At 43.3% G+C, this 25,206-nt stretch overlaps 2 long non-coding RNA genes across 2 annotated transcripts in view; one reads left to right on the top strand and one right to left on the bottom strand.

Annotated features, from left to right (window-relative positions):
• LOC146891896 (uncharacterized) overlaps positions 1-24,659 on the bottom strand; it is a 38,835-nt gene extending 14,176 nt beyond the window's left edge. The window contains exon 1 of the long non-coding RNA XR_015005010.2: positions 24,139-24,659. This is a non-coding gene — a long non-coding RNA (uncharacterized LOC146891896). The remainder of the gene's footprint in view (positions 1-24,138) is intronic.
• On the top strand, positions 731-15,441 carry LOC146891897 (uncharacterized). Its single transcript, XR_015004933.2, has 3 exons — positions 731-1,035; positions 1,169-1,243; positions 14,872-15,441. It is a non-coding gene; the product is annotated as an uncharacterized LOC146891897 (long non-coding RNA).
• Positions 24,660-25,206: the final 547 nt, after the last annotated feature.

The raw sequence follows: 25,206 nt of genomic DNA, 5'->3' as shown, positions 1-25,206 counted from the left end.
AGGTACAAGCTCAGAGAGAAAGCATCACTGTCTGGCACACTGACTGCTGGGCAGGTGCTGAAGACTGCCTCCAAGGTGGCTTCCCAAAGAGTACCCTTATTCTATGCCCTCTGGCTTCCTGCTGGCCTCTGAGAGGCTGGACTGGGGGGATGGGAGATTGCAAGCCTACAAGCTTTGTTCCTGAAAGCTGGGAAGAGGCCTCTCTGATCTTGAGCTTGCAACATAGGACATGAGGACCAGAGTCCAGTGTTCTCCTTTCCCTCAGAGTGGCCTTGATTTTAAGCTCTGGAAATGAGTGATTATTTTTTTTTCTTAAAGCACAACTAAAATCATACACACCACTGACCACTTGCTGTGTTAGACTCTAGGAGTGTGTACTTGGGTGTAGTCACTATCTGGTCTAGGATTGACCCAAGTCATCCACGCTTAGGAATGACCCAAGCTGGTCACCTCCATGCATGCTCCTTGCTGTTCTGCCCCTCAGCTCCATGTGGCCCTGACTGTGCCCTGCTGAACTTCCCTGACAATCCCGGGGCTCTGTCTGTGGGAGATGCCCTGTGGGTAACAACACCTACACCCTGGGAGTGCTGCTGTACTTATGTGTAAACCTTGCATTCTGCTCTTCCGTTCATCCCGCCCAGGAAATCCTGTTTTCATGGTTGGTAGTGCCAAAGGCTCCTGGTATGCTGCCCAAACTGAATCCTGCTAGTGCTTTTGCTAGAAACCCACCTTCTTCTTGGGGAACAAACTGCGCGTTCCCTGCTAAGCAGCAGTGTGCAGTGCAAAGGCCTGGCCAGGGGCCAAGAGGCTGTGTCCACCACAGAATGTCTGTCTGAGGACCTCAAGCAGCTTGCTTAACACCCGGGGCTCAATTCCTCTATAAAGAAGGGGCTCGCCTCAGTGGCTAACGTGTTTGCTGCATGAGTCTGAAGATTCAAGTTTAATTCTCAAAACCCATGTTATGATAGAAACAAAGACCTGATTCCACAAAGTTGTCTCCTGACCTCCATGTGGGAGACAGCCTAGCTGGAGGAAGTAGGTTTCTGGGGTTGTACCTCCAAAGGAGACCTGGCCTCCTGTCCCTTCCTTTTTACCTTCTTGTCCACCATAAGGTGAGCAGCCTCTGCCTTATGTGCCCATCATCTGTCCTTTTTCCACCTCTCCACAGTTGCAGAATCCGAGGACTCAAGGACGGAGGACCAAAACTGCTGAAACGGTGTACTGAAAAGGAATACTTCCTTCCGTAAGTTGCTTTGCTCAGGAGTTTCCTCTGTGCTGCTGGTCGATTTCTTCTGCTATAGAATTTCTTCAAACTAAACCTCGTTTGAGGGCCTTAAGGTCACTGCCCCCCTTGCCCCAACACCGTGTCCAGGTATCAGACAGAAGTTTGCTCCAATTTGCTTGTAGGAAGCAGTCTTCCTCACAGAGAGGCCACAGCCTGGCTGTGGCAGGTATTTCCCTCTTTGCTTTCTCAGTAGTACATGCTTGGGCTTCCTCCACAGCTCTGGCATGCTGCTCCCAAGATGCTTCTTCTTTTATTTTTCTTTTTGTTAATTATTGAGCTCTACATTTGTCTCTGCTCCCCTCCCTACCTCTCTCCTCCCCTTCAACCCTCTCCCAAGGTCCCCATGCTCACAATTTACTCAGGAGATCTTGTCTTTTTCTACTTTCTACTTTCCATGTAGATTAGATCTATGTAAGTCTCTCTTAGGGTCCTCATTGTTGTCTAGGTTCTCTGGGATTGTGGTTTGTGGGCTGGTTTTCTTTGCTTTATGTTTAAAAGCCACTTATGTGTGAGTACATGTGACATGTGTCTTTCTGTGTCTGGGTTACCTCACTCAAAATGATGTTTTCTAGTTCCATCCATTTTCCTGCAAAATTAGAGATGTCGTTATTTTTTTCTGCTGTGTAGTAATCCACTGTGTAAATGTACCACATTTTCCTTATCCATTCTTTGGTTGAGGGCATTTAGGTTGTTTCTAGTTTTTGGCTATGACAAACAATGCTACTATGAACATATAGTAGGACATATGAGCACATGTCCTTGTGGCACGATTGAGCATCCTTTGGATATATACCCAAAAGTGGTACTGCTGGTCCTTGAGGAAGGTTGTTTCCTAATGTTTAGAGAAATCACCACGCTGACATCCAAAGGGGTTGTACCAGCTTGTATTTCCACCAGCAATGCAGAAGTGTCCCCTTTCCCCACAACCTCTCCAGCATAAGTTGTCATCAGTGTTTTTGATCTTGGCCATTCTTACAGGTGTAAGATGGAATCTCAGAGTTGTTTTGATTTGCATTTCTCTGATGACTAAGAATGTTGAACATTTGCTTAAGTGTCTTTCAGCCATTTTAGATTCCTCTGTTGAGAGTCCTCTGTTTAGGTCTATACTATATTTTTTATTGAATTATTTGTGGAGATCAGACCTCTGTCTGATGTGGTGTTGGTGAAAATCTTTGTTACATTCTGTGTCTGTGCTGCTGGGGTTATATTTAGGAAGTGATCTCCTGTGCTAATGCGTTCAAGTGCACTTCCCACTCTCACTTCTATAAGGTTCAGTGTGGCTGGCTTTATGTTGAGGTCTTTGATCCACTTGGACTTGACTTTTGTGCATAGTGATAGATATGGGTCTATTTTCACTCTTCTACATGTTGATATCCAGTTATGCCAGCACCATTTGTTAAATATGCTTTCTTTTTTCCATTTGACATTTTTTGCTTCTTTGCCAAAAATCAGGTGTTCGAAGTGTGTGGATTAATATCTGGGGCTTCTATTCGGTTCCATTGGTCCTCCTGTCTATTTTTATGCCAATACCAGGCTGTTTTCAGTACTGTAGCCCTGTAGTAGAGTTTAAAGTCAGGGATTGTGATGCCTTCAGAAGTTCTTTTATTGTGCAGGATTGTTTTGACTATCTTGCGTTTTTTGCTTTTTCATATGAAGTTGAGAACCATTCTTTCGAAGTCTGTGAAGAATTTTGCTGGGATTTTAATAGGCATTGCATTGAACTTGTAGATTGCTTTTGGTAAGATTGCCATTTTTACTATCTTAATTCTACCTACCCAAGAGCATGGGGAGATCTTTACACTTTCTTGTGTCTTCTTCAATTTCTTTCTTCAAAGATTTAACGTCCTTGTCATACAAGTCTTTCATTTGTTTTATTAGAGTTACTCCAAGATATTCTATGCTATTTGTGGCTATTGTGAAGGGTGATGTTTCTCTGATTTCTTTCTCAGTCCTTTTATCATCTGAGTACAGGAGGGTTACTGAATTTTTTTTGAGTTAATCTTGTATCCTGCTACATTACTGAAAGTGTTTATGAGTTGTAGAAGTTCCTTGATAGAATTTTTGGGGTGGCTTGTTTAAACCATCATATCATCAGCAAATAGTGAGAATTTGAATTCTTTTCTGATTTGTATCGCCTTGATCTCCTTTTGGTGACTCATTGCTCTAGCTAAGACCTCAAGAGTTACATTGAATATATATGGAGAGAGTGGACAACCTTGTCTTGCTCCTGATTCCAGTGGGATTGCTGGGATTTTTCCCTCCATTTAGTTTGTTTTTGGCTGTTGGCTTGCTGTATATTGCCTTTATCATGTTTAGGTATGTTCCTTATATCCCTGCTCTCTCCAAGACCTTTATCATGAAGGGATGTTGTATATTGTCGAGAAGCTTTTTTGACATCTAATGAGATGATCATATGGTTTTTATTTTTCAGTTTGTTTATACGGTGGATTACATTGACAGATTTTTGCGTGTTGAACCTCCCTGCATTTCTGGGATGAAGCTGACTTGGTCATGGTGGATGATGGTTCTGATGTGTTCTTGGATCTGATTTGCCAGTATTTTATTGAGTATTTTTGCATCAATGTCCATGAGTGAGAATGGTCTGTAATTCTCTTTATTAGTAATGTCCTTCTGTGGTTTGGGTATCAGGGTAATTGTAGTCTCATAAAAAGAGTTTGGCAATGTTACCTCTGTTTATATTGTGTGGAATAATTTCAGGAGTATTGGTATTAGTTCTTCTTTGAAAATCTTGTAGAAGTCTGAGCTGAAACCATCTGGGCCTGGGCTTCTTTTGGTTGGGAGACTTTTGATGACTGTTTCTATTTCTTTAGCAGTTATAGGTCTGTTTAATTTGCTTATCTGGTCTTGATTTAATTTTGGTAAGTGATATTAATCCAGAAAGTTGTCCATTTCCTTTAAGTTTTCAAATTTTATGGAGTACAGGTTTTCAAAATATAACCTGTTGATTCTCTGTATTTCCTTCATATCTGTTGTTATGTCTCCCTTTTCATTTCTGATTTTGTTATTTTGCATATTCTCTCTTTGCCTTTTGGTTAGTTTGGATAAAGGTTTGTCTATCTTGAGACAATGAGACAATGTCTCATTGATTCTTTGTATTGTTTCCTTTGTTTCTATTTGGTTGATTTCAGCTCTCAATTTGATTATTTCCTGCCATCTAGTTCTCCTGGGGGAGTTTGTTTCTTTTTGTCCTAGCATTTTCAAATGTTCTGTTACTTCACTAGTATGGATTTTTCCAGCTTCTTTATGTAGGCATTTAGTGCTATGAACTTTCCTCTTAACACTGTTTTCATTGTGTCCCATCAATTTGGGTATGTTGTGTGGTCACTTTCATTGAATTTTAGGAAGTCTTTAATTTCTCCCTTTATTTCTTCCTTGACCCATTGATGATTCAGGTGAGCATCGTTTAATTTTCATGTGTTTGTAGGCTTTCTGGAATTAATATTGTTGAATTTTAGTTAAGCCATGGTGATCTGATAAGATGTATGGGGTTATTCCAGGGGTTTTTTTGGTATCTGTTGAAGTTTGTTTTGTTATTGAGAATGTGGTCAGTTTTTGAGAAGGTTTCATGAGGTGCTGAGAAGAAGGTATATTCTTTTCTATTTGGATGGAATATTCTACAGATGACTGTTAAGTCCATTTGAGTCATAACATCTGTTAGTTCCTTTATTTCTTTGTTAATTTTTTATCTGACTGACCTATCCAGTAGTGAGAGTGGAGTGTTGAAGTCTCCCACTATTAGTGTATGGGGTTTAATGTGTGATTTAAGCTTTAGAAGTGTTTCTTTTACACATGTGAGGGGCCTTGTATTGGGGGGCGTAGATGTTCAGTATTGAGATGTCCTCTTGATGGATTATCTCTGTGACTAATATGAAATGTCTTTCTTTGTCTCTTTTGATTGATTTTAGTTTGACATCTATTTTATTAGATATTAGGATAGCTATACCCGCTTGTTTCTTAGGTCCATTTGATTGGAATATTTTTTTCCCAACCCTTTACTCTGAGACTGTGTCTGTCTTTGAGGTTGAGATGTATTTCTTGTATGTAGAAGGTTGAGATGTATTTCTTGTATGCAGAAGAAGTATTTCTTGTATGTAGAAGAAGGATGGATTCTGTTTTCGTATCCAATCTGTTAGCTTATGCCCTTTTATAGGTGAGTTGAGTTCATTTATATTAAGAAATATTAATGACCAGTGATTGCTATCTCCTGTTAATTTAGTTTTCATTGTTGGTGATGATAATTTGTGTGTTTTTCCCTTCTTTGGGATTTGCTGCTATGAGACCACCAATTGTCTGTGTTTTTGTTGATGTAGCCAACTTCCTTGGGTTAGAGTTTTCCTTCTAGTACTTTGTGTAGTGGTGGGTTTGTGGCTAGGTATTGATTAAATGTGGTTTTGTCATGAAATATCTTGTTTTGTTCTTCTATGGTGATTAAAAGTTTTGCTGGGTATAGTAGTCTGGGCTGTATCCGTGGGCTCTTAAGTTCTGCATAACCCTTGATCAGGACCTTCTGGCTTTCATGTTTCCATTGAGAAGTCAGGTGTAGTTTTGATAGGTCTGCCTTTATATGGTACTTGGCCTTTTTCCTTTGCAGCTCTTAATATTATTTATTTACTCTGTATGTTTAGTGTTTTGATTATTATATGGCAAGAGCACTTTTTTTTTGATCCAGTCTATTTGGTATTCTGCAAGGTTCTAGTATTTTCAAAGGCATGTCTTTCTTTAGGTTGGGAAAGTTTTCTTCTATGATTTTGTTAAATATATTTTCTGTGCTTTGGAGTTGAACTTCTATTTCTTCTATGCCCATTATTCTTAGGTTTGGCCTTTTCATGGTGTCTCATATTTTCTGGATATTTTGGGTTAAGCATTTGTTAGATTTAATGTTTTCTTTGACTGATGAGTCTATTTCCTCTATTGTATCTTCAGCACTTGAGATTCTCTCTTCTATCTCTTATATTCTGCTGTTCATGATTGAGTTTGTGGTTCCTGATTGTTTTCTCATGATTTCTGTTTCTATAATTCCCTCAGTTTGCATTTTCTTTATTGTCTCTATTTCAGTTTTCAAGTCCTGAATAGTATCTTTCCTATGCTTGATTTCCTTTTCTTGGTTTTCTTTAAGGTATTTGCTGGTGTCTTCCAATGTTTTGTTTGTCTTTTCCTCTATTTCTTTGAGGGAATTTCTCATTTCCTCTTTCAAACATTCTCCTGAAATTATTTTTAGGTCATTTTCTTCTGCTTCATCTATATTTGGTTGTTCAAGTCTTGTTGTTGTAGGGTCTTTAGGTTTTACTGGTGTCTTGTTGCTCTTTGTGGTGTTACATGTATTCTTACCTTTTCTATTCATCTTTTCCTCTGATAGGTGTTTTGGGGACTGTTGGTGATTCTGTTGATTAATCTTCTAGGTGCCAGTGAATCCACAGCTCAGATGGTTGCTCCTTGTGGTACAGTTAGTGTCACAGTACTAGTTACTGTTTTTTGTCACTCTGTGTTCCTGGAGGTCACTCAGCACCCCAGGGTTTTGCTCCACTCCCTTGAAGTTTGCTGTCTCAGGCCTACTCTAGCCCAGGTTGTTGGCTTTGATCTTTCTGTAAATCCTGGTTTAGATCTGCTCCTGCAGAGGTTGCTGGCTTGGAGTTGGTCCTGCAAAGGTCTCTGGCTCCAGTCTATTCCCTAGGAGATCCCAGGCTCAGGTACACCCAGACCCACAGAGAATCTGGCTCAGGCTTACTCCCTCATAGGTCCCAGGCTCACACCTTGCCCTGCAGAGATCTCTAATTCTTGCCTACTCCCTTGGAGGTCCCAGATTCATGCCCAGACCTGCAGGGGACCTGGCTCAAGCCTAATTCCTCAGCAGTCCTAGGCTCATGCCCAGACCCGCAGGGGTCCTGGCTTAGGTCTACTTCCTTGAAAGTCCCAGATTCATGTCTAGACCCTCAGCAGGTCTCTGGCTCTGGCTCACTTGCTCAGCAGTTGCTCCCCTGTACCTGTTTCTGTGGAGTTTCCTGTCTCAGGTCTGCTCTGGCCCAGGTCACTTGCTCAGTCCTGGTCCACCAAAGTCTGAAGAGGATCTGCTCCCTCTCTCGTGGAGCTTGTTTCCTCAGGCCCACTCTGGCTTAGGTAGCTGGTTCAGTCACACTCCTATGGAATTTGTTGCCTCAGGTCCACTCCAGCCAAGGTGCAGCTCATTGCTTGGGCCTAATTTGGCCTAATTACCAGCTTTTACCTGTTTCTGTAAATCCTGGTCTAGATCCACTCCTACAGAGGTTTCTGGCTTAAAGTTGGTCCTGTAAAGGTCTCTGGCTCTGGTCTACTCCCTCAGAAGTCCCAGGCTCAGGTGCACCCAGAACCACAGAGGATCTGACTCAGGCTTACTCCCTCATAGGTCCCAGACTCACGCTTGGACCCACAGAGGTTTCTGGTTCCTGCCTATTCCCTTTGATGTCCCAGACTAATGCCTGGACCCACAGAGCTCCTGGCTCAAGCCTACTCCCTCTGAGGTCCCAGACTCATGCCTGGCCCTGCAGAGATCTCTGGTTCCAAGATTCTTCTTATAGAACAAAATTTTGTGGCTACGTAGACATTTCAAGGGTTTCCAAATTCAAAACTATAAGAGGGTGGAATGTCACAATCCCCTGTGCCCCTGGAGGCACCCATTTTCCAGCTAGGCATCGTCAGTTCCTAGTGTTTCTTCCACGGATGTGTTTGTATGTGTTTAGGAGGGAGTATGTGAGTTTATGTGTTAATATGCATGTGAGTGCATGTATATAAACATGTGTATGAACACATATGCATCCATGTGTATATATGTCCCTTTTGTCTTCTCAAGTATTGTATCACACACATACTTTGCCCCTCCCCTCCACTTCCTGTCATCTCACAAACACTTTAGATTTGTGATTGACTGGTGAGTTTGCTTGTTTGAAGCTCCAGGAATGGAATACCATCTTTGTGCACGTGACGCTCAGCATGCTTCGCTCAGGTCTACCCCAGCCAGAGCTTAAGGACCATTTCATACACAGAGATTTCTCAGGCTTTGAAAATCCACAGCTGTTTGACTCTTTTTCAAATTAAGAGAATAAATTTTATGAAGCATATCATATATAACAACATAAAACATTTATGCATAATTAGAAGAAGAAAACTAGGCTAGGGAAAGCAGCAGGGAAGAGGGATGGGAAGGTCTGGCAAGTGGATACCAGGTTACAAGGAAGTGGAGTAATGGGTTCTGCGATGCTTCTGAGAGCAGAGTGGCCACAGATGACAGTGAATATTTCACAATGGATACATGTAGTGAACTAGCACAAGGCAATATAAATATGTAACCTTTAGAAGCTGGATACAAAAAAGAAGAGGTTCTGGAGGAGGAGGTGAGCAGGAAGAGCAGGAGGAGGACCTTATTTTTTTTAAATAGAGAATAAATTTAAAAATTATATATAGGGCCTGAGTCATTGGCCAAAGGGATCCCATGGAACTGCCTAAGAATCACGGGCTATTGCTGAGGTTATTGGTTGCTCTCCACAATCTGATGGTAAAGTCCTATTGCTAAAGACATTTACTTGTGTAATTGAACATGGAGAAGTTGAGCTGGTGCCTACCCAGAAGCTTCTCTCCTATTGACTATTGTTCATGGTACTGGAAAGTACTCTGTATGCTACCAGAGGAGAAAGATGATGATCAACATCAACAGGCTACAAAGCCTGTGCTCTACAGTGGCAACCTTCCTGCAAGATATGCTGGGGCAACAGTGGCCCAAATGCTGTGGGAATAACCAATCACCTTTTAAAAATGCATGAAAGCCCACTCCATGGATGAAACCCATACCAGACACTGTTAAAGTGCACATAAATCTGAAACTAAATAGGTCAGAGGCTAGAGGAAAACCTAATGATAAACTCTGCTAAAAGATCATAGAAATAAAATTGCTGTGGAAAAATGGTCTACAGTGTAAAGATTTGCCATTTGTATTGCGTTAATAAAATTCTGATTGGCCAGTAGCCAGACAGGAAGTATAAGTGGGGCAACCAGGCAGGAAGTATAGGCGGGGCAAGTAGAAGAGGAGAATTCTAGAAAGAGGAAAGGCTCAGTCTGCAGTCATCACCCAGACCAAGAGGAAGCAAGATGAGAATGCCTCACTGATAAAAAGGTACCAAGCCACATGGCCAGCAAAGACAAGAATTATGGGATAATTTAAGATATAAGAATTAGTTAATAAGAAAGCCTGAGCTAATAGGCCAACCAGTTTATAATTAAAGTAAGCCTCTGTGTGTTTCTTTGGGACAAACTGCTTTGGAACCTGGTAGGAAAGAAACCTCTGTCAACATAAAATGACTCCCAATGGTATATTGCTATACTTGTGGTTTGCTGCCTCACTCAACCCACATCAGAGAAGTTTCTTCTTATAGCTGATGGGAATCAGACAGAGACCCATCACTGGACGATGTGCAGAGAATAGGGGGATGTGGAGCACTCAGCCCTAAATGGAATTGTTCGTCGAACCTCTTCTGTCAGGGCTCAGGGATCTAAGCAGAAGAAAGGGAGGCAGAAAGACTCCAAGAGCCCGAGGTGATGAATAGCCCCAAGTAAAACGTGTCTTCCAGACACCTCAGGACTGATGCGCACATGGACTCAAAGGGACTGTGGCAGCATCACAAGACCTACACAGGCTTAAGTCAGATGGGGTTCCTGCACCTAGAGGGAGAAGCAGACTTGGACTTGGGTTCTCACCTGTAACCAAGAAGTGATTTGTGATTGAGACTTGGTGGCAAAGGGAAATCAGGGCTTTTCAGTGGGTATCACTGGATACACTGGTCACAACCCAGGCCAGGCCCCATGCATAGCAGTAACTGGCTAGCTTTTTGTTTTAGCACTTTGTGTGTGTGTGTGTGTGTGTGTGTGTGTGTGTGTGTGTGTGTATGTATGAGTGTGTATGTGTGTGTGTGTGTCTTATTTGGTCTTTATATTGATTTTTATTTTTATGGAGCTTTTTATTTCTCATTTGTTTTTGTTTTAAGAAAGAGAAATAATATAAAGTTGGGTGAGTAGGGAGGTGAGGAGGCTCTTGGATGAGTTGGGGAAATATGATCAAAATATATTGTATGAGAAAATTTAATTAAAAATAAAATAGATATGTATAGGGGAAAAGTCCTACTCATGAACCTCTCTGGATTCTGCTTTGTGTGGTCATTGTGGACCCTCTCCCAAGGGCACTTTTGTTTCTCCCCGTGTGCTGGTTTTCCAGCATATTCTGCACTTCTTCCTTCTTCACTTGCTCTCTCATTTTGATCATTAGCCTCTTAAGAACATTTACTCAGAAGATAAAATTGTTGAGGTCTTAACGGGTCTTGAAGCATCCTTATTTCAGCCTGCCACTCAATTGGTATTACTGCTGGATATAGAGCAATAGTTCAGGCCTCATGTTTTCTTATCTTCTTGCTTAGAGTTCTCTTAGGAAATCCAATGCCCAGAATGTTGATCCTAGTGTGACCCATTTTTCACTTGCAGGGAACTTGTGGGACTTTGAAGAGGTCTTCATGGTTTGTTGCTACACAGGAGTTCTTTGGGGTCAGTGGACACTCCTGTCTTCCAGGACTGAGGAATTTACCGAGTCATGTCACTACTAACTTCTTCACACATCTTCTTTCTGAAACTCTGTGTTGAGCCACCTGGACTGGCCCTTGATTTATCATCTTCACTTTGTGCATTTTAATCTTCCTAGATTTCAATGTAGAGGAGACTTCTTTACATTGTTCTACTGAGTTTTTTTTTTTAATTTTTTTTGCTCTTTTGTTGTTGTTTCTGTGACCTTATTTTGGATTTCTAAGATCTTTTGTCTATTCTCTGAATGCCTATATGTTTACTTTCTAAAAAATAAGCCATGCCCTGCAAAATGGCTCAGCAGATAAATGCGCTTGCTGTCAAGACTTGAATTCAGTCTCAATGCACATGGTGGGAGGAGACAGTTGATTCCTAAAATTTATCTTCTGACTGCCACATGCGCACCATACCCATCCCTAAAAATTTTTTAAAGTAATAAAACTTAAAATTATTCCATATTTTTGTCATGGTACGAAGATTTTTCATGTCACTGGGGATGTATATGCTTGTATTTGTATATGCATATATAGTCTTCATTATTAAAGTGCTATTATGTATGCATTAATGATAAGACATATCTACATGCCGTATTTTTTTGTTAAATGTTTCAGTATATATGACTCTCTATTTTTCTCTATTATCTTAAACCTGACTTGGGTTTTCCCCACCTTCTCTGCCTTCTGATAGTGCTTGGCTCTCATGGTTTAGGAATCAGTTATTCAAGGCTGCCTGGTGGTTCTGAGTTTGTGATGGAGACTTTCTCATTTTCACACTGTCCTGTGGTGTAGGTGAATGTTTGCTGGGGACATCTAACACCAGGATCTTGAGCGTTCCCTCTTAGATTCTCCTAATCTTTTTGCTGAAGAGGAAGGTCTGGCCACCAGCGTTTGAGGAGGCAGGTGGGAGAAACGGCCTAGCTCCTCTCCATGAACAGATCTGCACACTGTACGTGTGCCTGACACTCTCCGTCCACTGTGTGACCTTCTGCTTTTCCCTCTCCAGAAAGAGATGGTAGTCCTGCAGGCTTGGACCAGGGAGAATGGGGAGGTTACAAATCTTTGCTTCTTCAATGGTTCCCATTCAATGCTCCTTTTTTATCCCTTTATGTCATATTTGTCCAACTGTTTTTTGAGACAAGGTCTCATGTTGCCCAGATGGACCATTCTGTGTAGCCTAAGATGCCCTTGAATGCCCAATCCTCCCGTCTCTCCCTCCCCAGCACTGAGCGTACACCACCACCTGTTCTGGCTTTACCCCAGCTTTGACTAAGTCGCTTTCAGAATATTTTAGTTACTCATATTTCTTTTTCAATTCTGCTTTCAAACTGGAAACTCCTTTTAGAACGTTCAAGTTCTTTTTAGTCCTTTGTATATAATCAATAGATGTAGTGTTTATTCCAGACTTTTGTTTTTAATTAGTGTCTTAGTTTTTTTTTCTTTTCTCCTGTGATGAGACACCATGGCCATGGCAACCCTTACTAAGGGCTGGCTTATGGTGTGGGAGAATTGTCTGTATTCTGTCAATCATATTTTAATAAAACGCTGATTGGCCAGGCAGGAAGTATAGGCGGGAAAACCAGACAGGAAGTAGAGGCGGGGTGATGAGAACAGGAGTATTCCAGGAAGGAGGAGCTCTCTCAGTCACTCCTGCGCAGGCCACCGGAGAAGAAACATGTAAGCTGCCCAGCTGGAAAAGGTACTGAGCCATTATGTGCTAATGTAGATAAGGATAATGGGGTAACATAAGTTATAAGAGCTAATAAGTAGCCTGACCTAATGGGCCAATCAGCTTTATAATCTTATGGAGTCCTGTGTGTGATTTTCCTTGGGAGTTGCCGGCTGTGGGGTACCGAGCAGGACAAAAACCCCAACAAGCCGGCCCTCATGTTACAGGCTTACAGTTCAGATATTTAGTCCATTATCATCATGGTGGGAAGCATGGCGGCATGCTGGCACACACGGTGTTGGAGAGGTAGCTGAACGTTCTACACGTGGATCCACAGGCAGCAAGGAGAAAGAGACACACTGGGCCTGAGTTGAGTGTCTGAAACCTCAAAGCCCACCCCTGTGACACACTGCAACAAGGCCACACCTCCTAATAGTGCTCCCTATGAACTGATGGGGACCATTTTCATTCAAACCACCACAATCAGCATCACCCTCATGGAATCAGCATCCACAAACGTCAACTTAAGTGAAATCATAACACACTGCGATATGGCCTCTAACACCACAGTGCCTTACAATATCAAGAGCTGGTTTAGTATTTTATTTTTATTTTATGTGTATGTGTGTGCCTGCTTGTCTGTGTGTGCACTGAGTACATGTAAGTGCACCAAGAGGCCAAAAGCAGAATCGGAGATGCTGGAACTAGAGTTAGTGCGTGTGATTGTGAGTGACAAAATGTGGGTGCTAGGAATCAGACCAGGGCTCCCAACCACTTAACAATCCCTCTCACCTGTTCTGCAGGTTTCATTCTGTAACACAGACCGAAAAACAGCTCTTACTCTGACATCAGAGAGAATAAGACAATTGCTGAGCCATGCAGTGACCCAAAGGGAGTCACTTGCTGTGCAGAACCCAGATGGATAATGACGTCCCTGCCAGTGAGGCGGAGCTGCAGAGAGAGGCCTTGGAATGTAGGCAGAACCAGCAAGTGTTTGGAATAAACAATACTGCCTACTATGCAGCTTTAAAACAAAACAAAGCTTCATGGGGCTGGAGAGATGGTTCAGTGGTTAATAGCATTTGCTACTCTAGGCCAGGCATGGTATTGCATGACTTTAGCCTCAGTACTTGGGTGGCAGAGACAGGTGAGTCTCTATGAGTTAGATGCCAGCCTGGTCTACATAATGAGTTTCATGTTAGTAATAGCTACACAATGAGACTCTGTCAAAAAAAACTGTGTGTGGTAGGGGACATTTGCTGCTCTTGCAGATAACCTAAGTTGCATTTCCGGCATCCACATGGCGTGGCTCACAACTAACTGTAACCCCAGTCTAGGGAATCTAATGTCCTCTTCTGGCCTCTGTGGATACCTGTACTATAAGCAAACACACAGACACACACACAGACACACACACATACACCTTTAATAAAAAAATGTAAACTTTATATTGACCAATCCAAGCCAGATATTCATCTTTTTCATGCCTCATTCTGTTAAGGTAAGAACTTATTCAACATCTGTCCTTACAGTTCTGATTTTTCCAGTGAACACATCACCTGGGTGCCCCAAAGACAGTCAAGCCTTTATTAGCTCCCTCCCCATTGCCCATCACGAACTGTCAGCATCTCACCTCAGGATACCATGGAAATCCCCACTGCTGCACACACCACTAGGCACACGCACTGTTTCTTAAACCCCACTGTTCCCCTGGGCTCTGTGTGGACAGCTTCACTCCTGCACCCTGGGGACGCCATGTATGGCCTTTCTTTCCCATGGCTGCCTGGGTGCTTATTGTCATCCATGCTCAGGTTCCCACCAGGTCCCTACTTCTCTTCTTCCTCAGCACAGACCCTCAGCTACCTGAAGCCACTGGACAGATATTATATTCTATCAAGTAGAAAAGCTGTGCCCCTAACCTATTAACACTCTGTGACTGTGCATAGGTCAGGTGCTGGGTTCCTCGTGTTCTCTGTCTGCTGGGCATATATGAATTCAGTTTGTATTTTTAGGAGCCATAAATAATTCATGATTCATGCTAAAGAAAATGTTCCTATCACTTATGCTCCATAAGGATTTGTTTTAATTTTCTCATTGTTTATATTAAAAGTTTTAAGATCCATTGACTCTGCAAAACCTGAAAAGACTCACTATGTCAACAACCCACACCTTTCAATTGGTCTCTAGGATACAGACTGTTTATTTTTCTGTACAAAGGACCAAAATTAAATTATGCATCTTTTCTACATGTTGCACCCCACAAAAGCTAAACTAACCCTGGGGTGATTGTGTCATCTTGTCTCCTATAGTGCCTGGAGAAAAAGGATTTCTGCACCAAAGGCTGACACATGGAAGGCCACAGGTCATGACTGAGGAAGCAGTGAATCTCTCTGAGCATCTGACCCATTCGGTCTCAAGTCAGGTACAGAGTCTAAGCAGAGAGGGATGTGAGCTTACTTACGTGAGTGTTACTTGCCTTATAGTGCATTAAGCGTGTGGTAGGGAAAGCACTCATGGAAAGGAGGCCTTCACTTTGATGTCAGTCAAAAAGGACGGCTCACACACATTCCCCTCTTTCTCATGGACATCCCTGATATTGTAAGTCCTCCTTCGACCCCTGCCACACACACTCCTGGAGCTCGGGAGGTCATAGGACTTGCTTTGCCCAATGAATTGTGAGTGGAAGTCCGCATGTGGCTGGTTATACAGTTCACCACAATGCCTTTTCCTGGCACGCTGTTGGAAGCTAATCTCTATGACAAGGGGACGTTGGATCTCGAGCCCACTAAGGAAAGTAGACTCAGCAGGTCTGACCTGGACACAGTCTGTGAATAAGAAACTGGCTTTTTGTGCAAACAGGCATTTCGGGAGTTATTTACTGCTATAAATACTGCTATAGATTAACTTCAGCCTTTACCAGTGACATAACCTGTTAACTAGAAATGTGAGCTTCTTCTAATTTCTGACATAAAACTCTTAGAGGCCGAAATTGTATGAATTGGGCTAGATCTTTTTCTTTTTGTGGTTTTAATGTCTTACTGGGTAACCTTGGATAGGCTGAAACTCTTGTGAAAACCAGATTGACCTTGAGCTTGCAGTCATTCTCCTGTCTCAGTCCTCCAGGTAATAGCATAGTAAGCATGTGCCAACCATGCTCTGCTTCATAAATTTGACTACATTTTGAGGCCTGCCAGATGGCTCAGTGGGTTACAGCATTCACCACCAAACCTGAGTCCCACTCAGTGACAATGAAAGAGCAACTTTTAAAAGTTGTCCCTGACTTCAGATGGTAATGTTTGTCTCTCCAGCTGCACACTGAATTAGACTACACACTTGAAAAAACAGAAGTGTGTAAGTGAACAGATGTCACCATTCATTCACAGAGTCATAGGGCAAAGATTATTGGGGGAAGTACATTGGATTTGTTGGCAAAGAGCTCATTCACCTAGTGTGTCCTCTCGTGTCTATAGTCGAGACCGAAGGCGGCTCACAGGAAATGCAGAGACATCAGTGTGCAGAAGACAGAGTCAAATGTGTTCTGAAGACTTAAAATCTTTACCCTTGGCTAAACAGGACGAAGGATCCACCAAACACTTTTTCCACTTAACATGTCAGACAGCCTCACCCCTCTTTTGGTGAGAGAGCACGGAACCCAGGCTCCCCCAAGGGCTGCTGGGAGTGGAAGTGGGTGTAACTTAATTGGACTGGAATTGTATCTACCTATCAAGATTATAAGTGTTCTACCCTCCAAACTGGCAATTGACTGTCAGGAACTTGCTTACCAAACAGAATCTGCTCTTTCATGGGAAATGTTATATTTTCCATAAAGCTGGCCCAGGGAGACACCCACTAAAACACAAAGCTCACAAAGCAGCGCACTCTTTGCTTGTTTGTCATGTTTATTGTTTATTCCTGAGCTTTAGAACAATGATGGCCCTCAATAACTATTTGTGAGTGGATCAATGACACAAAGTACAAAATAAATGTTGTGCTGTTTATGTACTAAGGGTTTTGTTTTTCCAAAATACAGACTGTTGAAAATGCTATAGGATTAACAGATTGATTTCTTCAACAAATAAATTCAAAAGTATATGCATGTTTGTGTGTATGTGGCAACGTGGGGGGGCGTAGAGAGAGAACCCATAGATAAACGAGATTTAATCTCTGTCAATGATTATAGTGACCTTCCTAAAATTAGGACTCAGATAAACACACTGGCCAAGCATAGCAGCTTATGCTTGTAATTGTAGCTCTGGGGAGGCTAAGGTACCCAGACTGAGGCCAGTTTGGGCTATATAATAAGACTAAGTTAAGTAAGAAAAAAAAAAGAAAGAAAGGAGGAAGGAGAGAGGGAGGGAGGGGAGGAGGGAAGGAGAAGGGAGAGAGGGAGAAAGGGAGAGAGAGAGAGAGAGAGAGAGAGAGAGAGAGAGAGAGAGAGAGAGAGATATTTGGGGTGGCTGGAAATTTATACAGTGACTGAATATTTGATGGGATTTGGGAAAATTATGAATTTTCAAGGGCAATTATTGATTTTGGTAATGTTTCACCTTTTCAATACACACAGAAACCCTTACAAATGAGTCACATATCTGTGAGGGGTAGTGATGTGACATCCAGAAGGGGCACTGGGGTTTAATGAGGTTAGACTGTTCTTTTTAAAGCTTTATGTGGGGAGGTTAGGGTCATATCCCATTGGCTATGTTGCCTAGCACATGTATGGTCTAAGTTCAATTCTCAGCATTGACAGGCATCTCATATCTATATAATTTAAAGATTTATCTTTAATTACATTCATGGATGTGGGTCTCTGTGTGGGTGTGTGCATTTGAATGCAGGTGCCCCCAGAGACAGAGACTTCATGTCTTCTAGAGCTGTAGTTATAGGCACTAGGGAACTCTGAGCTGTGGGTGGTCCTCAACCAGATGCTGAAACCATGCTGGGGTCCTCTGAAGGAACAGTATGGGCTTATACTGCTAAACCATCTTTCCAGCCCCATAAAAAGTTTTAAAGTGTCTGGGAAGTGGTGGCACCTGCCTTTAATCCCAGCACATGGGAGGCAGAGGCAGGTGGATCTCTGTGAGTTCAAGACCAGCCTGGTCTACAAGAGCTAGTTCCAGGACAGGCTCCAAAGCCACAGAGAAATCATATCTTGAAAACAACCAAAAAATAGTTTTAAATTGCATTATTTATTTATTTGTATATTGGGGCTGTTGTGGGTGTCATGATGCTCATGTGGAGGTCAGAGAACAACTTGGGGAACACTATGCTGGACTCGTTCTCTCCTTTCACCTGTGGGTCCTTGAGATTGAGCCCAGGCCATCAGGCACAGCAGTAGACATGTTTACCTGCTGAGCCACCTCGCCAGCCCAAGGTTGTTCTTGACTTTATTACATGAGAACATGAGGCTACAGGTCTAGGATTCTCCCTCCCTCTTTCCCTCCTTTCTCCATTCAGCCCTCTCTCTCTCCCTCCCTCCCTCTCTCCTTCCCTCCCTCTCTCCCTCTCTCTTTCCCTCCTTCTCTTGCATCTTTCATCCTCTCTTTCTGCTTTTTCCTTTCTTCCTTCCTCCCTCCATCCCCTTTCTCTCTCTCTCTCTCTCTCTCTCTCTCTCTCTCTCTCTCTCTCTCTCTTTCTTTCTTTCTTTCTTGTGACATTGTTCTTTTATTTATTGGACAGTCTGATGCCAAAGTCTGCTTTCCTGGGAAGGAGGCCTGGATGGCTAAGATGGGGCTGTCTTATCTCAAGTTCCTTCCTGCTGTCTCACTTTTGTCCCATCTGTAAATATTACTTAGTCCAAAAAAATGAATAAAATGTAAATTTAAAGCTGTGGTTGGTTGGGGCCTGGGCAGCAAGCGTTCATCTGCTGAGAGGCAGAGTAAAGAAAGGCGGGAAGACTGCGCGAATTTTCACACACCTCTCGTCTACTGTGTTCTCCACTTCCTTCCAGAGACTTCTTTCAAGACTCAGAATGTGCTCAGTCTAGGGACAGTACTAAATCTGGGGAGGAAAAGGGAAGAGTTGTAATTTGTTTTTCTTTTATTATTTCATGTCATGCATATTCTGCATATAATTTTAAAAAGATTTATCTTATTTTTATGTTTTATGTATAGTTATTTTGCCTGCATATATGTATGTGCACCATGTGAATGATTGGTGCCCATAGAGACCAGAAGAAGGTATAGGACCCCCTGAAACTGGAATTATAGATAGTTGTGAGATGCCCTGTGGGTGCTAGCAATCAAACCCAGGTTCTCTGGATGAACAGCAATGTTCCTAGCTGCCGAGCTATCTTTCTAGGCCCCAAATACAGTTTTTAAATTCATTCTATAAATTAGACTTATCATTAAATTCTAATGCTAGAGAGATGGCTCAAGAGTTAAGAGCACTTTTTGCTCTTGCAGAGGACCAGGTTCAGTTCCCAACATCCACATAGTGACTCACAAGCTTCTGTAGCTCCAGTTTCAGGGAATTTGTGCTCTTTCAGTGGCCTCTGTGGGTCCAGGCACACAGATGGTGCACAAACTTAAACAAACTTAAAAAATATTTTTTGATTATGTTAAGGGCCAATAAGATGGCTCAGTGATTAAAATAACTCAATACCCCCCACTATCACTCACACACACACATACACACACAAATACACACACACACACACACACACACACACACACACACTATAATTAAAAAAAATTAAGATCCCAGCATAATGGCACATACCTATAATCATAGCACTTGGGATGTATGAGAGAAACAAGAAGTTCAGGAGTCCAAAACCATCTTTTCTTCTTTTGTGTTTGTGTGTGTGTGTGTGTGGGAGTGTGTGTGTGGGAGTGTGTGTGTGTGAGTGTGTGTGAGTGTGTGTGTGTGAGTGTGTGTGTGAGTGTGTGTGTGTGTGTGTGTGAGAGAGAGAGAGAGAGAGAGAGAGAGAGAGAGAGAGAGAGATGGAGAGAGAGAGAGATGCATGTGAGAATGTGGATATGAAGACTTACATGTGCATAGGTGAAGACCAGAGAAGAATGCCAGGTGTCCTCTCTGGCTCTCTGCCCTGTTGCCCTGATACAGGGTCTCTCCTTGAACTGGAAGTTTGCAGTTTTGGCTAGGCTGGCTGACCATCAAACTCGTCTCCACCCTGCAATGTCGGGGTTTTCAGACATGTGCAACCATACCTAGATTTTTACATGGACCTTGGGGATTTGAACTTAGATCCTCATGCTTGCATAACAAATGCTGTTACCCACCAAGACATCTCTCCAGTCCCCAAATCATGTCTTTTAATTCAGGGTTTGGCAACAGACAACCTAAAAACCACACCCATACTTTGCTAATATTAGCCATGTGACCCCAAGAAAACCATCTGATGGTATCAAGTCCAAGTTCCCTCTGTGTAGTGGAGAGAAGAGCGCAGGTGCGAAACACTGGGCAGGGGTGAGCTTTACATATGTGTGACTCTCTGCATGCTTGCCAGCCTAGAGGCTGGAACAGGGCCGGAGCCTGTGGCTCAGAAGGCAGAGCAGCTTGAGTCTGGTGTCAGACGATCGCGCCTTGATTTAGGATCGGCAGCTGTGGAGCAGGCATACTGTGATTCATCTCAGGGAAGATGACTGCTTAGTCCCCTGTCTGATTTTCATACTGATATCTGTGGACATCAGGGTCTGAAGGGGACTGACAGGGGCTTCCAGGCTTCTGTGTCCCTGAGCAAGGAAGTGGACAGGGGCATGTAGCTAATTGCAGAAGGAGGGAGAGTGTGTCAGAAGGACCCTTCCGAGACGAAAGAGGAAGATCAGGGACAAAGTTCGGAGGTTAGCAGTCCTGTGCACAGAAGGCTTTGGCTTTTGGGTCATTTGCAACTTCAGGCATCAGAATGTACCTCCTGCATTTTAAATCACCACCGAGTGTGTGCATTTCAGTATCATAATGTGTCATGGGGCAGCTGCAGACAATCTGGAGTGTGTGGTGCATGATGGAGGCTTGGGCTGTCCCAGTAGCCCAACCTTCCTCTTTGTAAACAGGTTTCCCCGTGTTCCAATTTTGCAGGCTTTATGTAGGGACTAGACACCTTGCTCGCCTCCCTATCCTGCCTCCAGGTGCCTTCAGTTACAACTGCTGTTGAGGCCTGAGGAAGTGGAAACAAAGAGGATTGCTCCACAACCCCAGTACTGTCACCAGGCATTTGTGCCTCCAGGTCCTTCCAGTGTCTCTTCATCCCGTCAGAGAGTGCATGAATGGTCACCATCTAGAATTTTCTGGCTCCAACCTGGGGTGACCCAGTAACTACTTCTTGGTACTTTCCCTAAATATCTGTGTTTTGTTTCTTGGTCCCACTAATCTCCAAAAGGCGGCTTTGAATTCACCACACAATCAACAACAAACAATATGCCAAGCCTATTTTAGGCCCTGAAAATTAGCATCAAGCAAAACATGTATGTTGACTGTTCTCAGGGAGCTTTAATGCTTGGGGGAAAAAAGGAATTAAGAAAAAGAGAGAAATGCACTCCAAATGAATGTCACTGTCTTTTCTCTATGGTCGCTCGATGGGAACACAGTGTAGTCTGTCCTCTCTCTGGAGTGGAGCAGGATGGGGACTACTTAAAAAAAATCCTAAAAAGCTTCTCTAGAGGATTGATTTAAGAAAACACAAACTCCATTTCCACACTAGGTCAATTTAGTAAATACATAAATGCCTGTGTTGATAGCACATGCTAAGAGTATTTGAAAGATAGTATGACAATCTCCAGGGTTGGGAAGTATTGGGAATTGGCTTTTGATTTTTCTTATCTTACCTCTTTTTCTTTTTAAAATTCATGTTCAATGCCCACAGAATCTCTCCTGACATCTCCCTCCCTGATGTCATTCCCTGTCACCCCCTGACATTTCCCTGACGTCATTCCCTGTCACCCCCTGACATCTCCCTGACATCATTCCCTGTCACCCCTGACGTCTCCCTGACGTCATTCCCTGTCACCCCTGACATCATTCCCTGTCACCCCCTGACATCTCCCTGACGTCATTCCGTGTCACCCCCGACATCTCCCTCCCTGACGTCATTCCCTGTCACTTTGTTCTGCCCCAGCACGGCAGTTAGGACAGAGATGCGCACAGGACGAGGGTATGGTAGAACATTCACGAACAAAGTCCTTCCTCCATGAACACGGTCTGCCTCCGTCACTCAGGAGCTGCTTCTGTTAGCTTCAGAATGTAACACGAAGAGCTTTCCACTGATATTTGAGGAGCAACCTTGGAATGGAGTCAGCTATTACCACTTAGTACAGCAAAGATGACCCGGGGTCACACATAGCATCCATCCACCTCTGATCCAGAAACCAGGGCTCAGCTATGACACAGCCCCCCATACTAGCTGCATCTATCGGTGAGTACAGGGCACTCTCTGAGCCAATTGGATTGGCTCATTAAATGTGTGTACAGTGCACAATATTTTCAAGGATCCACAAAAGCCTTGATTTTTTTTTTAGAATCAGAAAAGAAAATGTTTTAGCATACTAAAGCTACGTTTCAGTATATTTAGTTTATGTCAACATATTTATCTTTATACCAACACAACCAGGAAATACAAATATCTCTGCCTGAAGGGAGGACTTAGGAAGCTGAGAGAACTCAGGCCCTGGGTATTGTTCTGAGTGAGTAGCTAGCACAGTAGCAAAGTTAGACATCTATCAGCGAACAGGTGATAGTGATTAGAGGCAGAGCATATTGTTCAAGGTGAGACGAAGTAGATAAAACAAACACAAGGCGAACTGGGAGAAGCCATCAGCGAGGGATGCCTTGCCTCTGGCTTCTTCCCTTTTCCTAATGACCCAGCAAGAGTAAAGGCCCATTAAGAGAAAACTAATTTCTTATACATCTCTGGTCTGGGTAGAGACTTCACATTCCAAGCTGTGAGTTAATCCTGTTACATGAATCAATCACTTGACTATGGTGATTCTAGGACTGGTCCTATCTTAAGACATGCTAAAGAGACGGGTGGAATGACTATCCCTTTAACGAGATAATGTATTTTTTTCTTTCCAGAATTCCCACCCCTTGCCCAGTCCCTAGGAGCCACAATGAGGTTTCGCTGGTGCTTGCCTTTCTGAGTTAGGTTCAGAAAGACATAACTATGTCTTATTCTTCTTTGTCTTTTTTTATCCAGTGCCAGCCAGAGCCTACTGCCTTTTCTAGTACCTTGGACTTCCTGACTCTCTAAGGCTCCTGTCTCTGCCATCTGCTGCCTGCCACCACATGGCTGACTGCCATGCCTGCTTAACTCAGATGCTATGATGTTCTTCTTCCTCTCCTCCACTTTCGTCCTCTGGGCAGTTGCTGAGATTTACAGCATTCCTGCTCTAGAGCTTTCTTTCTAATAATTCCAATAAAACTGTCCCTTTGGAACAAACTTGGGTTTTGTTTGACTTTCAAACCATTCTACTCTTTAATTCTTTCATAGACAATGAAAACGGACCTATTCCTGGGCACTTAGTCTTATCGCTTGCATGCCCCTGCAGGCATCTCCTTCCCTGATGGATGTCACTGCGACTTTGGTCATGCTGCTTATTGAACACCCAGAGGTGGGGAATTGAGGAGATGAGCTGGCCCAGAACCTAACCTTGAGCAACCTAAGATGAAGCGTCCTCTTCCTGTCCTGCTCAGCCCTCTCCATTGCTTTCTCTTCCTTCCTCCTCATCTCCCTCCTTCCTGCTTTCCTGCCTTGGTGAAACAGGAAAATAGGAAACGTTGGAGGAGCAGAATCTAGAGGCTAACATACAGGGGCAGACTTAGGTCAACTTGGGCTACATTCAACCAAGGATGCTTGCTCTGAAAAACCCAAGTTATAGACAACTGGGAGAGATGTGTGCTACATTCATGGCCACTTTCTGGCCACTTCTCAAAGTGTTTATCTCCCAGATTCTTACTGTGTGTGCATGTGTATGAGATTTTGTGTGTGTGCTTGTGTGTGCATGTGAATATGTAAGTGTGTGTAGATGCATATGTATATGCATGTGTACATGTGTATATGTACTTGCATGTATATGTGGGTGTGTGCATGTGTATGCATACATAAGACTGTACTTGCTTTAGTTTCTCAGAAAGTTTTGCTGTAAATTTTGACTGGTAAGTCTGCACAGTGCTTCACTTAGGAATATCCTAAAAATATAGTTCTGTAGCTTGACAGCAAGTTGAGAAACGTGACAGTTGAGGACACTGAATTAATGTAAGTCATAAAAGTTTTACCGCCATGAGATTCACTCTCTAGATCATAAAACTGTAGTCAATGAAAAATAGCAATTGACTGCCTCGTGGGGTAAGTAAATTATCCTCTGCACTTTGCTCCAGTCTTGGCTACAGAGTGGGCTTAAAACTGCTTCTGCTGCAAAACACTGATTTTGTAAATAAACATGATTTAGTCTTTTAAAAAAAGATTTAACACAATATGGGGCAAAGGAAAGCCCTTGAGTGGGGCGTGGTCGTGTCTGCTTCTGACCCCAGTTGGAGCCCGAGGAGGATGGGGAGTTTGAAGCCGACCTTGACCACACAGTGAGACCCTGTCTCAGAAAGGGAGATGTGATGGGCCTGCCACCTACCTCTGCGGTCGCCTTTCCGAACCCTGCAGCCTCCGCCTCCTACCACTGGGCAGAATCAACTGGAGGTCATGCCTTGACGGACTTGCTGTGGGTACCTCAGCACTGTCAAGACCATGCGAGGAAGGCGTATGTAAAGTTGGAGAGCCACCGCAGCGAACAGGAGCAGAAGGGGACCAGACTTGATGTCACAGAATGCTCACGGGTGGGATCCCAAACAGGAGGAGGCCATCAGGTGAAAACAGACTTGTCAGTGTTGGCTTGCGACTTCTGACCAGTGTTCACACCCAGGCCTGCTGGGTGCAGGCATATGGGGCTCTGCGCTATATTTGCGCTGGTTTTTCAGGAAGGCTACTAAAATAACAAGCTTATTTTTAAAAGAAAAAGCAGAATACAGTTTGTCAATTCTCTTTCCAAAATCAGAAATCCATCTGCATGTGCCTTTCCCTTACTGCTGCGAACAGGTCTCTGCCCCAGCCCAGCTCTGGCTGCTCGCCCCATTCCTCTCATAGAGCTGCATAGGATTTCTTCGGCCCTGAGTGACCCTGGACTTGGTTCAGTTATGAATGACCTTTGTTCCATGGATGTTTGAGATGCTCATAGCACACCCTCTTCTGACTGAGTTATTTGTGCTGTGTCCACGGGTGCTCTCCACCCTCCCCTTATCTCATAGTCAAGGCCACTCTGGTGTCATAGCCAGGCAGGGCACATCACCACCTCGTGTGGCCTCCGGTGGCACATGCCTCTTTTAGGACAATGACTTGATTTTTAAAAGTAGGTCGCTATAAACATCTCTTTCTGGGCTGCATGGTGTTTGGATGAGTCTAGTCCTGGGGCAGTCCTGTGGCTGTATCTAGGGTTAGGGTCCATGCTACCCATACCCAGTTGTGATAGAAGTGACAGGGCCATCTTCTGTCCTCCGTGGGCACGAAGACAGACTGCATATGTATATACAGACACAACCACACAAAGACAATAAAAGAGGTCTTAAAAACAGATGGACTAGCCCAACAGAGGGTCAGATGGGCAGGATGTAATTCATCACTGTGTGATAAGCACCAAGTCCCTGAA

The sequence above is a fragment of the Myodes glareolus genome, chromosome 14 (assembly GCF_982192425.1).
Source record: "Myodes glareolus chromosome 14, mMyoGla1.1, whole genome shotgun sequence".
NCBI lineage: Eukaryota > Metazoa > Chordata > Mammalia > Rodentia > Cricetidae > Myodes > Myodes glareolus.
This window is presented reverse-complemented; position numbering and strand designations above follow the sequence as displayed.